At 46.7% G+C, this 14,280-nt stretch overlaps 1 protein-coding gene across 1 annotated transcript in view; it reads left to right on the top strand.

Annotated features, from left to right (window-relative positions):
- Positions 1–4,809: 4,809 nt before the first annotated feature.
- The window catches only part of PLEKHG1 (pleckstrin homology and RhoGEF domain containing G1), a 211,446-nt gene continuing 201,975 nt past the window's right edge, over positions 4,810–14,280 (top strand). The window contains exon 1 of the mRNA XM_036248920.1: positions 4,810–4,836. The gene's annotated coding sequence lies outside the window, so the exon portion shown is untranslated. The remainder of the gene's footprint in view (positions 4,837–14,280) is intronic.

Raw genomic sequence — 14,280 nt, forward strand, 5'->3', positions numbered from 1 at the left:
TTCTCCGTGGAGCCAACAAAACCCAGTTTCACCACTCAAACAGGACAGCCCCAAAGCGGTACCCGACAGCCAGCCACCCTAGGGCAGCTCCCGAGCACCGGTCCCGGCGCCCGGCCCGCAGCCGGTGACCGCGGCGGGAGTCGGAGGCCAGGGCGCCAGGCGCGTCGGGCTTGGAGGGTCCCCGCTTTGTAGAGCTAGCCTTGGTGGCCCAGCTCCGCCGATGTGCCGGGGTGGGGGTGGGGTGGGGGTGCTGGGGCGAAAGCGGATGGCGCCTTTGTCACGAGGGTAAAAGGTAACGCCTGGTCCCCTCTGGGACTCTGCAGAGCTTTCTGGCCTCGGAGGACAGTCCGGGTCTACGGGTGAGGCCGGCAGCCCGCCCCTCTTTGTGTCCTTTGAGTCTGGTTCTTAAACTAGACGCCTAAGGAGGGTCTAATTCGGGGAAATCGTTACGCTGTTAAACCGTATCCCGTTCGCTGGAAACAATGAGGTGGGTGACTTTTTTCTAGACGCGCCGGTGGAGTCTTGTTTGCAGAGCCGGTGTTCCATTAGGTTCTGGTCCCCGGCGCTCCCTTTGTACCACCCTCAGGTGGCCGCGGCTACTGCACATATTTTTGAAATCGCTGAGTGGGAGTCCCCCTGGGAGGCCGTTTCCAGCTGGCCTCACAAAAGACACTGTGGAGCCCAGAGACAGAGTTGGTTTGGGGGTTTTCCGACAGATTGAATTCAGAACTACCGTGTGTTTCCTATTTAAATCAGGAGGAGACCAGAATGTTGACTCTGGGTCAGGTTTGTCATGGAACAGAATTGCAGGCCCAGCTAGGTCGTGTTAAAATCGGCATCTTCTGGCTTCTCAGTTTTCTGTGGCTGCCATACTTTTAAAGAATTTAGAGACTTTGGGCCTTGATGAAGCGCTATTCAAACATTCCCAAGCCCATGGCGTCAAGGAAGAAAACTCCATTGTAACTTGGGCTTTGCGAGGTGAGACCCCAGCAAGCTCCTCACCGCGGGAGCCCTTGGCTGCCTGGCTCAGAAAGTGATTTCTATAAACCAGGTAATTTCTAAAGCTTCATGCCCAATCCTCCACCCGCTCCCCTTCCCCTTTGTATTTATTTGTTCTACAATATTTTACACTTAGATACAAAAACGATGCTTTGATATATGACCCTCTGGCTTCCCCATTCCACACTTCTTGTCCCATTTGAGGCTCTATGTCTAAGACACAATACCACCTGAAGAAGTGAATGTTTTCCCCGGAGTTCTCCCATCTCTCTGGCGTCAACCTCAGCAGACATCTCAGCCATCAGAACATCACCTTTTTCTCCCCCCTCCCCCCCCAGCTGCTCCCTGGATCTCTCTGCTGCGGGGGGAGCACAGTGAGGAGCAGTTCTCTCGGTGGGATCCATGCCCTCATCCGATTTTCCTTGCTCACCTTTTCCTGGTCATCTCCATCTTTCCCACGAGCACCAGCTTGTCATCAAATCCAAGCTTAACTATTTCCACGAGAGATTCAGTCTATACTTCAAAGAGTTTAAATGATCATTTGCTAACAAATCAATAGGAAGTGGTAATAATTTTTCAAATCCAGGAATAACCAGTACTGTTTTGTTCTCCTGTGAGGTTATGAGTTTTTAAAGTGAGTTAATTAAGATTTAATGGTTTGTGGTCTAACACATAAATATGGGAAATGCATCAGCAGCATTATGTTTTGAGCCCTTAATAAACTTAAAGCAATTCCTGGATCTATACTCGGATTTCTTGATGGCCGCAATCCACTTTTTGCAGGTTTCTCTCCCCTCCCACCTTTCATTGCTGGTAGTGGGTCTTTCAAACAATTGTCATCTTTTAATCCTCCTTCGGAATGATCCATGGAATACTGAAGCTAGAATGTAGGGGCTACATCTTGGATGATCTAGTTCAGCCCCGACATTTTAAAGATTTAGGAAAGTGCTAGAGGTTGAGACCACGCGCTCTGGAAGTAGCCACCCTGTGTGTGAAGTTTGCCTCTGCTGCTTATTAACACCGAGACCTTGACCCCTCTAGGAAATTATTTAAACATAGATTATTTTATAATCAGGAAAATGTAACAATCACAGCTGATTACTCCAGATTATCTCACCTTTGCTCATTTCTTCCTCTGTAATTTAGGAAATAATGGCCTTTCAGTCTGGAGTCATGCTGAGCATTGGTGATGATTCATGAAACAGTTCTTAGAGTTTGGCTTGGCGTGTGCTTTAAAGAGGATTGTTGTTAATAAACTGAGTCCCAGGAATGAGTGATTTTGCTAGAGATCACACGGCTCTCCATGGGCAGAACGATGATTTAACCCAGTTCACTTCTCTTTCCTCTGAACTGCACTATCTAGAAATAATGGTAGCATGGAGGCATATTTTTAATTAAATGCAATGGCTCACTCTTGAAGAAGAAGAAAAAAATCACTGTCTCTTTTGACTTAGGAAAAGCATGATTTTTAAGGCAAAATGCTCGTGTCTCCTGTAGGAATGGGAATGGAAACATTTTCTAGACAGAGACCCTAAGCAGCCTAGGGCTCACAGTCTGCAGGCATCTGAAATACAATGTTTCATCAGTCTGCTTTATAAAATGAAAAGCTGACCCCTGCCCAATCGGGCAGTCAGAGCCATAGGAGTCTGTGCCAAGTAGAACTGACTGCAGAGCCAGCTTTCAAGTAATTAAAAGATGAGTACATGTTCCTCTTTATATTGCTCTTGCTGATGAAAAGCAGCAGATGCTTTAGCAAAGATGATAGAAATGTAGCCCTCCCAGCAAGGGGGCCCGGGTATGTTGAGGAATAACTGGGCCACAGGTTATCCAGATGCTGCAGAACAGCTTCAAATAGGCCTGGGTGTTCGCACCCCAGTGATTAGGAGTTGACTGTACACTGTATCTAGAATAGTTTTCATGTTTAAGGCAGGCTTGAGTATCTTTTCAATCTGAGTACACAAGTTTGTCAAAAAATGTTTTTTTCGATGAGATACAAGCCCAGTAAAAATTTCCAAAGCTAAACATTTTCCTTTAGTAAGTCCTGAATGACTGTTTGATGGAAAACGAAAGAATGCTGGATTCGTGGAATTGAAATCCACAGCCCTCCGCGTCTTTGCCTCTTCCTGTCACCTTAGAGGAAGGGCACCTAGAGTGCTAATGGTAGGCTGTTCCAGAACTAGTCCAGCCACGCCCACTCGCACTAACCTGATGGGAGGAGAGTCAGGGTTTTCACGGGTCTTTAATTAAGAAAGTTGTTTTGCTAAAGCTTTAAATAACCAGTGTGCTGCGAGCCAACAGGGGCCACTTACCACCGGCATTGGGAAGGTCAAACCGGCACAGCATTTGCCCAAAGGCCAGTGAGTCCTTAAGGGTAAGAAGGACATCTTTCTCAATTATCCAAGACAAAGTTAAAATGGGTGTGAGTCTAATAATCACTAAAACTTTAGTTTATAACTAAATCAGTAAATCATCATACCGTGAGATTAACTCTTAGCTATTGAAGTGGTCAACGGATCTAGTTCTCCTTGTGTCCGGTCACATCGAGCGCTTAAATGACCTGTGTCTGAATACAGTTGGGGAGGATGGTAGGTTCTCGGTCGGGAGGCGGTAAACCCTTCCCTATAAAGAGCCAGACAGTGACTAGTTTGGGCTTTGTGGTCCATGGATTCTTTCCCATATAATTCTTCGATTGGAGGCAGGGGAGTACTTGTTTGCAACCCTTGAAAAATGTAAGAACCAGTCTTTGCTTGAGAACCGCACAAAACAGGCCATAGGCTAGATTTGTCTGACTCTGTTCTAAAGGCAACATTTTATGTGTGCGATATCCTTCAGTACTTCCCTGGAGACCCAAAATGACAAATTTCGTAGGCTCTGTCTGAGCTGGAGTGATAGACACTAACTGATAATCACATCTCTTTTGTTACCCCTTTTTCTAGCCAGTCTTTATTTTCTCCTTGTGCTGGGGTTAGAAGTCTCTGTTAGATACAGCAATCAGTTGGTATAGGAATGGCAGTGCCCAGTTTCAACATTTTTCCTTAAGTTAGAGGCTAAATGGAGAAAGAGGCCCAGCTGGGATGGAATAAAGCCCTCATTGGGAAAGGTCATTGATGAAGATCATCAATCACATGAAAGTTCAGACCCCCGAGAATGGCACCCAAGGCTCTTATACCTTCTTTACTTCTAGCGCCTCTCCTGTGTATGCTGTGTCCCTATCATTCAAGATAACTCTCAGAGCCCTAGATGGGCTGTGCTCACTCTCACTGATGGGGGGATCCTTCCACATGAAGTTTAAATCTCCATATCTTCCTTGGAACCTCTCATCTTACTGGGCAGAAACGTAGGCATCCCCACCTCTATGTTAACAGAGGACTTTATACACAAAGCACTTGAAAAGACAGGGGAATGTAGTCATCCAGTAGATGATATTACCTCTCAAGGGTGGGGGAACAGCTGTATCCCTCTCTGTAGCTTCGGGGATCTTCCTGTATATCTTTGGACCCATCACAGAGTTCAGCACGGAACCTCCCCGGCTTGTATGTGATATACAGTGTAACGTGGTGCTTATGTCTCTGGCTTGAAGTTAGACTGAGCTGAGGTCTTATCCTGGCTTCCCCACTTACCTGCTATGGGTTAAAGTTGCTAGGATAAATGAAATTTTCCTCTAGAAAGCATTCAGTTCAGGGTCTGACATGTAGTAACTGCTCAATAAATGATAACTTTTCTTTATTCCAGAGCCATTTATTGAGAACCCGCTATGCCCAGAATGATGCCTGATGATGGTCTAGGCCAAGCAGTGAACACGAGAGACATGGTCTCCATAGAGATGTGATCAGCAAGGTGGGATTATCAGGGTGATGTGGGAGCCTTAGACTGATGCTCCAGGAAACCTCTGAGAGAAGCAACATTTGAACTGCAGCTTTAATGATATTGATGAGCTCCTGTTTCATCAAATCTAAGATACCTTTGAAATACGCCATTTTTTCCTTCTCTTTTTTACATTCAGCATTATTTTGTGTTCATTTCAGGTGTACAGCATGATGGTTAGACAGTCATATACTTTACAAAGACCATTTTTTAAAAAGTTACCACTAAGAAAAGAAATGCTCTTAATAAAATTGACACCACCTCCTGTAAGATGTGTCTGTAAATTGTAAGAAAAAAAAAAAGGTATTTCTTAGCATCAATCAAATGCATTGATATTTATGCTCAGTATGTATCTGTTGTCTGAGTTAGTCTTACTCTATGGTTGATACAGGGTTCTGCTCCAAAGGTTTACATTGTAACTGAGTTTCTCTGTTTCCTAAGTTGGACCTGGCAAAGGGTTAAATAATGACATAGGACATGAAAGTAGTGTAAGACATTTGTGATCTGAGGTGTTTTTAAAAGTCTAAAACATTCCCTTTGGTCATGTGGATGAACACAGTGCATCAGTGACTCCTGTGTGAGTGACACTGACTGACACGTGCTTGGGAGGAGCGAGGTTGCCCGCACTCGCAGCCGGAGAGTTCCTGTCGGTCGCTGTCTGCAGAGATGTGTGCATCCTTCGCGCACATGAATGCCTTCCACGGGGCAATGAAGGCATTAGCTCAGAGCTCACTGCCTTCTGTTTTCTAGATTTAATTTACTATAAATATCTCAAGGGGCTGATCAGTCCTCCGAGCATGTAGGTCCTTTCTAACAGTGAGAATGGAGGGGCTCCATTTGGAGCCAGCCTCCTCCCCCACTCTGCAAGGCTCTGGGTCCTCACACTCCAAGCAGTGTTCTCTTCCAGTCCTTGCCCGCCCTCCACTTAGAGTTAGACACCATTCATGTCTTTGCTTTCTGACCGCCCTCTTACCTCCGAATCCTCCTCAAGATCGTTTTCTGCACCCAATTTGGAGTCTCTTGTCCCTCTTTCCACAGCTCCCCTCTGTCCAAGATTCTTTAACTCAGTTTCAGGTTGACTCACTGGGAGCTTGGACAGTACTTGGCTGTTTCTAGCTGTAATTAAGTGTGCTTTCATACTGTTTGGTTTAATTTCAACATGTCACCCATGTCACCGGGTGGCATGCTGGCCTCCATACATGGCGAGCATGCCCTTCCTAACACCCTCTCGGAATCTGTCTTTGGGGGCACTTTTCAGTTCTCTCTACCCTCTCCCAGCTCTGCGACTGAAGCCCCAGCAAAGTTCCCTCCTGTACCCTGCCTGCCGGGAGGGGTCAGGAGCCCATCGGTCCTTGGCCAAGGAGGAAGCAGAGTGCAGACCTTTTCCCTTCCAGAGCTACCTCCATCCTCCCTCCGCCTTCCCGTGTGACCGACCACCTCTTGCTCTAGGACGTTTTCAGAACTGACACCAGCTCTGGCAGAAATCTGAGTCTCTGGAAATGAGTAGATGCCAAGGAAAGGCCATTTGTAGGCATTGCCGGGTGCCTACTCCCCAGCATCCAGCCTAGGATGATGGAAGGCTGTCTCTGACCTGTGACCTGCAGGCTGGGCTGGAGGGGGCGGGGGGAAGATGGGAGGCTGAGAGCAGGGGGTGCCGGGGCTAATCCCAGGCCGTCCCAGAGTTCAGCTTCCCGTGGCTGCGTGATTACAGACAGTCCTCAAACACTGACATCTGCGCCTCTCTGATGTTCTGGGAGAGAGCAGAAACTATAATCTGGGGCGTAAGTATACGACCCTGTGTTTGTTCCCTTTAGCCATGTAACCCTGTTATTAGTTTAAGCATCTATGTTGCTAGAATATTATAGCTGCCTGAAAGAAGCATACGGGAGCTGGACTGTAACAGCTTACCATCGAAGTATTCAGGCGTCTCACGTTTATTTTAAATCAAAGGAATACATGAAGTAAGAAACATAAGGGTCAAAATCAGGAATATAGGATTACTGAGTGGGTATGAGAAGAGCATCTCGAGGGAGACACAGACTTTACAAGTTAATTTTTATAAAAGAAAAACCTTCCCTTATCAAGGGTGGAGAATGTCCAGCCCACAGGCCATATAAACCCTGAGAAATCAATACTAGCTAACATCACACGCCTGACCAAATACAGCAAGCTAATATTTAAGTTGACAATTTTGTGCGGCCGAGAGTGACATCATAAATGTGCACATGGCCTTGGCCGCTCTGGATCAGAGCTGGTGGCGAGTGCCTGGGTTAGGGTGATGGGGGAGGGCGTGGAGATGGGCGGGACAGGTGGGAGACTAGCGGATGAGCTGGCTAGGATGGGCCTGTCTGGGAAAGTGCTTGGGGAAGGATTTGGACACTTTTGGAATATAGTGGAGGAAAATCTTGGTGGTATTGGCTTTTCTCCACTTCTCTTCACTGCCTCTATAACATGCGTATCCCCGCTCCCCATAACAGTTGTTGAGATTCAAGTCTAAGGAATGCCATTTAATCACAATACTTAATGAACTCTGATCTTGAAACTGAAATAGCTAAGAAAGCAATGTGAAAATAATGTTTCTTTGGCATGCAGAACCCTCCCTGCGGCCCACAGGTGTACCCTATTATAATGAAACATTACCTTTAGCAGCCTAGAAGCCTACACTTTCAAAAAGTGTCAGTATTATGAAACACTCTTCTATTTTCTTTCTATCCTTCTTTTTAGAACTTAACCTGAGCCCTGGCCAGTTTGGCTCAGCAGTTAGAGCATTTACCTGCGGACCAGGGAGACCTGGGTTCAGCCCCCACTAAGGGCATGTACCTCGGTTGCAGTTTGTCCCCGGCCCCAGTTGAGGTTGTGTGGGTGGCAACCAGTCAATGTGGTTCTATCATGTTGATGTTTCTCTCTCTCTCGTTCTCCCTTTCTCCCTTCCGCTCTATCTGAAGATAAATTCAAAAATGTCCTCGGGTGAGGATTAAAAAAAAAAAAAAAAAACTTAGCCTGATACAAAGCAAATAATATGAAATTCTAAAATTTGAGTTGTGATGAGCTCCCTAATAGCAGCGCCTTTCAATATTCAAAATACCCCTGAGGAGCAAAACCAGCCTTGTTTTGCTTTATGGTTTATGGTCTGCCTTATCCAGATGCTAAACTGTCTAACCTAATACCTTGTTTGAGAAATTTCCCAATAGGAACTTTACAGGTATTTGTGTTTAACTTCTTATATGAATGAAAATGAGGATATATTCCTGTACTAGATAAAGACATAATAGCTAACCATAACTATTCTAAAACCTCCTCAGCTTGGGATTACTAATATATGCAGAAAACACTGTACAAATGTGCTGAAACATGCTCTTGACCGAGAAAACTCTTACTTGATACTTGCTATGTGTAATAGACATAGCAAGCCAAGCTGATGCTTTCTTTGCCTACTTATTGTAGCACTGGTTCAAACACTGCTTCTGTGATGTTAATTAGGGTGGAAATGGTATGCATGGAAGAGAAAGTCTGTTTTTCTAAGCTCTGAGTACTCAGAGTTGAAATGCATGGATAGACTGAAATGCAGTCTACATATGTTATTTGGAAATTATTGGAAAATGCCTTCTAAAATGGGGACAAAACATATAATAAAGATATTATAGGTTAACTTGCATAGTGTGTATGTATAGCACCTAGTATATAATAAGCACTTGATAAATAGTGGCTCTTTTGTTGTGGGGACTGGTGTCACACCTAAGTTCTGTTCCCTGCTGTAGATGGCTGGAACAGTAGCCAACATGACAATATCCTGGTGGCAGGAGAAGGCCCCTCAGTTTCCTGAGGTGAAAGTCAGTGATGAGAGAAAGGGAAGAGAAACACATTTTGTTGTTTGCTTCACTGTCGTGTAGACAGAGTGTTTATTACAGTTGGGAATTCAGATTAGAATTATTTATTCAACAAATAGAATTTCCTAAGTTCTGGGGATCGATCCAGTGATGAACAAAACAGACTAGATTTTGGGGGGGGGGGTGCTGTATAGTGAGAGCTTCAAAGACAAGAAGACAGGGACTGGGCAGGGTCGCTCCATTTGCCTGTGTGGTCAGAAAGGCCCGTGTGAACAGATAACATTGAGCCAAGGTTTAAATAACAAAGAAGGTTCCTGAGAAGATCCGAGGAAAGAACAGTCTAGGCAGAGAGAACAGACGTGGGGGCCCTGCAGCGGGGGACAAGCCCTGGGACTTGGGGACGAAGAAAGGCAGCTGTGTGTGAACAAGCAGTAGTAGGAGATGAGGCTGGGGAGGAGGCCGGGGCCTGGACTGTGTGGACCTTTATAGTAACAAAGGGCTCTGCCATGGCTTCAGTATGCCATGCAGAGCCACTGCTGGGGTTGTCGCAGGGGAGGGCACGTGTGCCGAATGCCCCGCGTCGCCTGGGCAGAGCAGTTGGGAAGGTGTGGCCGAGGAACAGGGTGCTGCACAGGGCGGGGAGACCGGGTTGGTTGGCACTGGGGTGCCCGCGAGGCAGTGCAGGCAAGGAGTCGATGGGACTTCGGAAGCAGCGTGGCCATTCTTCTTCGCTTTGTCCCCCCTGCTTACCAGTCTCCACCCTTTGCCTCCACTGGCCGCTGTCTACGGCTCTCAGGAAAGTAAGCAGGGCAGCGTGTGCCGGGAGGGGTCAGCCACCTTCCCGCACGCCTCCAGCGCTGAGTCCCTTCCTTCCTGCCCCTCGGCGGTCCCCGTCCTTGTTCCCCGCTCCTGTGAGGTGCTATTTTCTATCACCAGGTAGTTGTCCCCCTCCCCTCACTAGACTCTGAGCTCCTGGGTGCAAGTGATTGAACAAAATAATTTTTTGTCTAATCATTGAAATGAGCTTCCTGAAATTCAGGCAAAAATCTCAGTTTTCACAAATTAGTTGAAGAAAGGAAATTCTGAGCAGTCAGCTAAATATTTTAAAAAGAAGAAAGAAGGGGGGGGGGGTAGAAGAAGGAGGAGAGCAAGAAGAGGAGGAAAGGAAACCCACTGGAGAATCCGAAGGTGCTCTGACTTAACACTTCATAAAGGTTTCTTTTTTTTTTTTTAATTTTTTTTATCCTTACCCGAGGATATTTTTCCATTTTTTTTTGTACGGATAGAGTGGGAGGGAGAGAGAGGAAGAGAGAGAGAGAAAGAAACATCGACGTGAAGGGACACATCGAGTGGCTGCCACCTGCACCACCAACCAGGTCCGGGGACAAACTGCAACCGAAGTACGCGCCCTTAGCGGGAACTGAACCCGGGTCTCTCCGGACCGCAGGCCGACGCTCTAACCGCTGAGCCAAACCGGCCAGGGCCATAAAGGTTTCTTGAGCAAAGTGTTTGTGTTCAAACGATTTTCCATAAGGGGGGTCCAGTAGCTATTGCTTTGCAAGTTGCACGGGCCTGCAGGAAGCGTGGTGTTCTGTAAAGTTGAGGTCCATTGCCGGCCCCTCACCAGCTCATCGGGCACTCGGAAACCCAGCAGTGTCTACTCTGGAACTGAAACAACTTTCAGAGAATTGTGGTAAGAAATCTTTCTAATGTTCCAAGCCAGTTGAGTGGCCGCTATGCATTTGTAGACGGGATACCAGCCCTACTCCAACCCGATGTACCTGCCTTTGTTTGCATGGGAGGACACCTCAGATCTTTTGGTGGGTTGTGACTCTCCTGGGACATAGACATTATGCATATTCATCCCCGTGTTCCTAGTAGAGAGCATGTTCACCGGCACACCATTGACCTTGAACCAATGGTCTCATTGAAGTTTGGTCCAGTTCTCTATTTCTGCTGTAGAGTAGAATTGGGAAGTCTTATGTTTGGTGCTAGCGTGTGGGTTTTGGGTGAAAACCTTAATTCTAGTTTACCAACTTAGAGCTCAGAAATATAAAAACAAGTTTAAGAAGTCTAGATTTGTTATTCTTCTATTCAGAATTTAGCACTCTTACTGGAAAAAACCCCCACAAATATAGCCAAACCACATTGTTTAGTGTTGGTACAAAAACTGCTCTGTTATTTGTAAATTTAGTTTATTAGTACAGGTTTTCGAAGGATCCCATCATGTTAAAAGTGAATGGGTTTTGGTAGCCTAGTTTTAGTTTCTATGTCTCTTGGAAATAATGACGTGAAATTCCTCTTAGAATATCCTGATTTAAAATGTCTGGCTCAAATAGTGAGGCCTTATTGTGTTTCAAAATAAACCAAAGGAAAAACTGTGCCATGGGCCTGTCTGAGCCTCTCACTCTTATTCACATGCCTTCTGGGATTTACCTGTTGGCTTTTGCACAGTTGAGTCCAAGTCACCCACCCAGAATTGGATTCATAATCTCTCTTTCCAGATCTACCTCTGACTTCCTAGGGAGGTGGTTTTCCCCCTCCTTATCCAGTTCTTAGTTAGTAGCACCACCATTCATGGGCCACTCTCCTTCCCTTTCCTGTCTTGTCCAATCAGTTAACAGCAACTTCCTAAATCATTCTCAGTCGATATCCATTTATTCATGCCTCCTTCCCAGACTTTTGGACACTTATCGGTTGCCCAGACAAGTAGAATAATTGCTGAGCCAGCATAAATTGCTATGTCTAGACCTCAAACCCGACCAGTGAATGCATTTTCGTAGAGGCCCCTTATAATGGCTTAACCCCAAGGCACGGATGATGGTAAGAACTTGAGGTAGAGATAAAGGCTTAATTAGAGAGCCTTCAACGTTTGTCTGGTCACATCCCCCCTGCCTCAGTCCAGTCCGCAGTCACCCCTGAGGGTTCTGTGCAACACATGCGGAACCCTCCCCCTTCCCACAGTCCTCACTGCCCCCACGTGGTCTGGTCCACTACCCTCGCTCCCTGTTAATGCAGCAGGTTCCTAACCGGCCTCCCTGCTCAGACCCGCGCCCCCTCTGTCTCACGGCAGCCGAAGTGATCCCGGGCGTATGCGGCTAATTCAGACTCCTGGAGGGGCCTCCTAGCGCACTCCGAGTAACAGCAAGTCCACGGCACAGCCCCCTCCAGTCCGGCCCCTCCTCTGCCTTCTCGCTTTGGTCATGTCTCCTGCTCTCCACGTGCTCACCCTGCCTTGGCTGCCTGGCCTCTTTGAGTCCCAGGTTTGCCAGACACACTGCAGCCTCAAAGTGTTTTCTGCCTGAACATTCTTCCCCGGAGAGGAAAGCCTTATGTCTCACTTTTTCCAGTGTCCTGCTCAAGTGCACCCTTGTCAGAGAAGTCCTCCTGGTCATGCTGCACGTGGCCTCGCCGGCTTCATTTTTATGTATAGATCTATCAACATGTAACCGGGGCCTATTTGTTTCTGTCTGCCCTTCACGAGCAGACAGAACTCCTGTTGTTCACACTGTATTCACACTGTTGTTCACACTGTTGATGTGGGACAGTGCCCAGCGCAGAGAAAAGCTGACACGGTTTTGAACCAGTCATTCCACACCTTGGCAATGGCCGTTACTTGCCCCTCGGTCAGGTAGGTGCTGGTGGTCTGATACGGGTATAGCACCATGTTCCAGAATGAGGTCAGCACCCAAGGTGCTGAATGCAGGTGTGGGTGGGCGGGTGGCAGTGGTGGTGGGTGCATAGGGAGAGAAGTGGTGGAGAACCGGCTGAATGACTCCTCCTGCCGCATTCCTGCCCTCAGCCTCCTGGGCTTCTGAAGACGTCCTTGGGGTCCAGCGGGCCTCTTCCTGTAATGTCTGCTCTCCGGCGCCATCCTGCCCAGAACATATGCTCTCGGCTCTTTCCCCGTAGCTGCCTTATTCCTTCACAGCATCTGCAGCACCAAACAGCGTCTCGTGTGTGGCAGACACTCAGGAAATATCGAGTCACTGCTTGATATTTATGTCTAGTCTTTTACCCTGCGTGTATCCAAGTGCTGTTCATCCATCACAGGAGGCAGGGTGGTGTGACAAGTAGACGTTCAGACTCTGGAGCTGGACCACCTGGAGTCAAGCTGGGTGCCACCACCTAGAGTCTGCGTGACCTCGAACCCGCTGTCGAGACTCCCTGAGCTTAGGGCAGTATATTGGAGGTGAGGAAAATAGTACCAGCTTCTGGGGATGTGATGAGGATCGAATCCAGCCATTCTTTAACATGCTGGCAAAACCTGATTTGATCATATAGAAAAGTTAGGTAAATGTTAGCCATTATTTTCATCCACATTCCTTTAAAACTCACGTTTCATAAAACTTAAATTCCTCTCTTGTTTCTCAGAAAGCTGGTTGGCCTTTAGTTACCATTTTATTCATCATGGTGTGTATGGATACCTTCCACCGAGGCAGATGATCAACTCATGTCTTCTTAAATTATATGCAGAAAATAAATGAAGACTACGTGCATGTGGAAATAGTATATTTATCCACCCCCTCTAAGCTTTTCCATCTCCCCTGCTTTATTTTTCTGCATAGCATGTGTATCTGTCTGATTGACACACCATAAATTAATGTTTACCTTTTTAAGCTCCAAGGAGAGAAGGATACATCTTCTGATTAAGGAAATTTCCAAATAAGCACAAGTAGAGAAACAGTATGATGAGCCCCCTGTACCCATCCTGCAGATTCAACAGTTATAGACATTTTGCCGATCTCATTTTATCTGTTTCTCCAGTTGGTCCTCCCTCCCCCAGCTTGGATATTGGAGGCAAATGTCAAGTATCCTTCTATTTTACCCATAAATACTTAAATATGCATTTCTAACTGATAAGAACACATTCTTCCAAATAACCACCACACAATTAAATTACCTACTAAAAATAACAGTAGTTCCTTAATTCAGCTCTTACCCTTTTCAAAGTCTAATTTACTGTTAGAGTGGGGGCCTTTGCCTGTTTTGTTTGCCACCACATCTCAAGTACCTACTAGGCACTGCAATATTTAAATGAGTGAGTGGCTAGGTTGTATTCTTAAGTTTTACTTTTGAAAGACAACTCCATAAAAATATTGCCCACAGTGATTGTGATCTTGGGCTAATAGAGAAAGCCCACTGGACTCACAGTGGAGCTGAGCACAGCTCTGCCTGATGTTTCCGGACCCTACAGAGCAAGGATCTTCTCAGTTCTGACTTGGGCTGGGCTGCCGGAACCTGCCTCTGTTGCTCTGAGGGGTCGACTTCCCTTTCTCCTCCCCTTCTTGAACAGGAAATAAAAAGTGCATGGTTCATAATTTTAGAGTTGGGTAACTGTCCTCTGAATATAAACTGTACTGCTTACTAGCTGCTTCTTCAACCAGATAACGGAGGAAATTATAACTACTTTGTGAGATTGTGACGCACATGTGAAAACCGGAGAAACGGTTACACAGGGCCAGGCCTTTTGCAGCTGTTTAATGGGCAGTTGTGACCTCTCCCTGGGCACCAAGCCACTGTTGTTGGCAGTCTCCAGCATGAGCGCTCCTGAAATGCAGGGGAGGGTCCCAGCGGCTGCCTGGGGTCA

The sequence above is a fragment of the Molossus molossus genome, unplaced genomic scaffold (assembly GCF_014108415.1).
Source record: "Molossus molossus isolate mMolMol1 unplaced genomic scaffold, mMolMol1.p scaffold_m16_p_8, whole genome shotgun sequence".
Classification (NCBI taxonomy): Eukaryota; Metazoa; Chordata; class Mammalia; order Chiroptera; family Molossidae; genus Molossus; species Molossus molossus.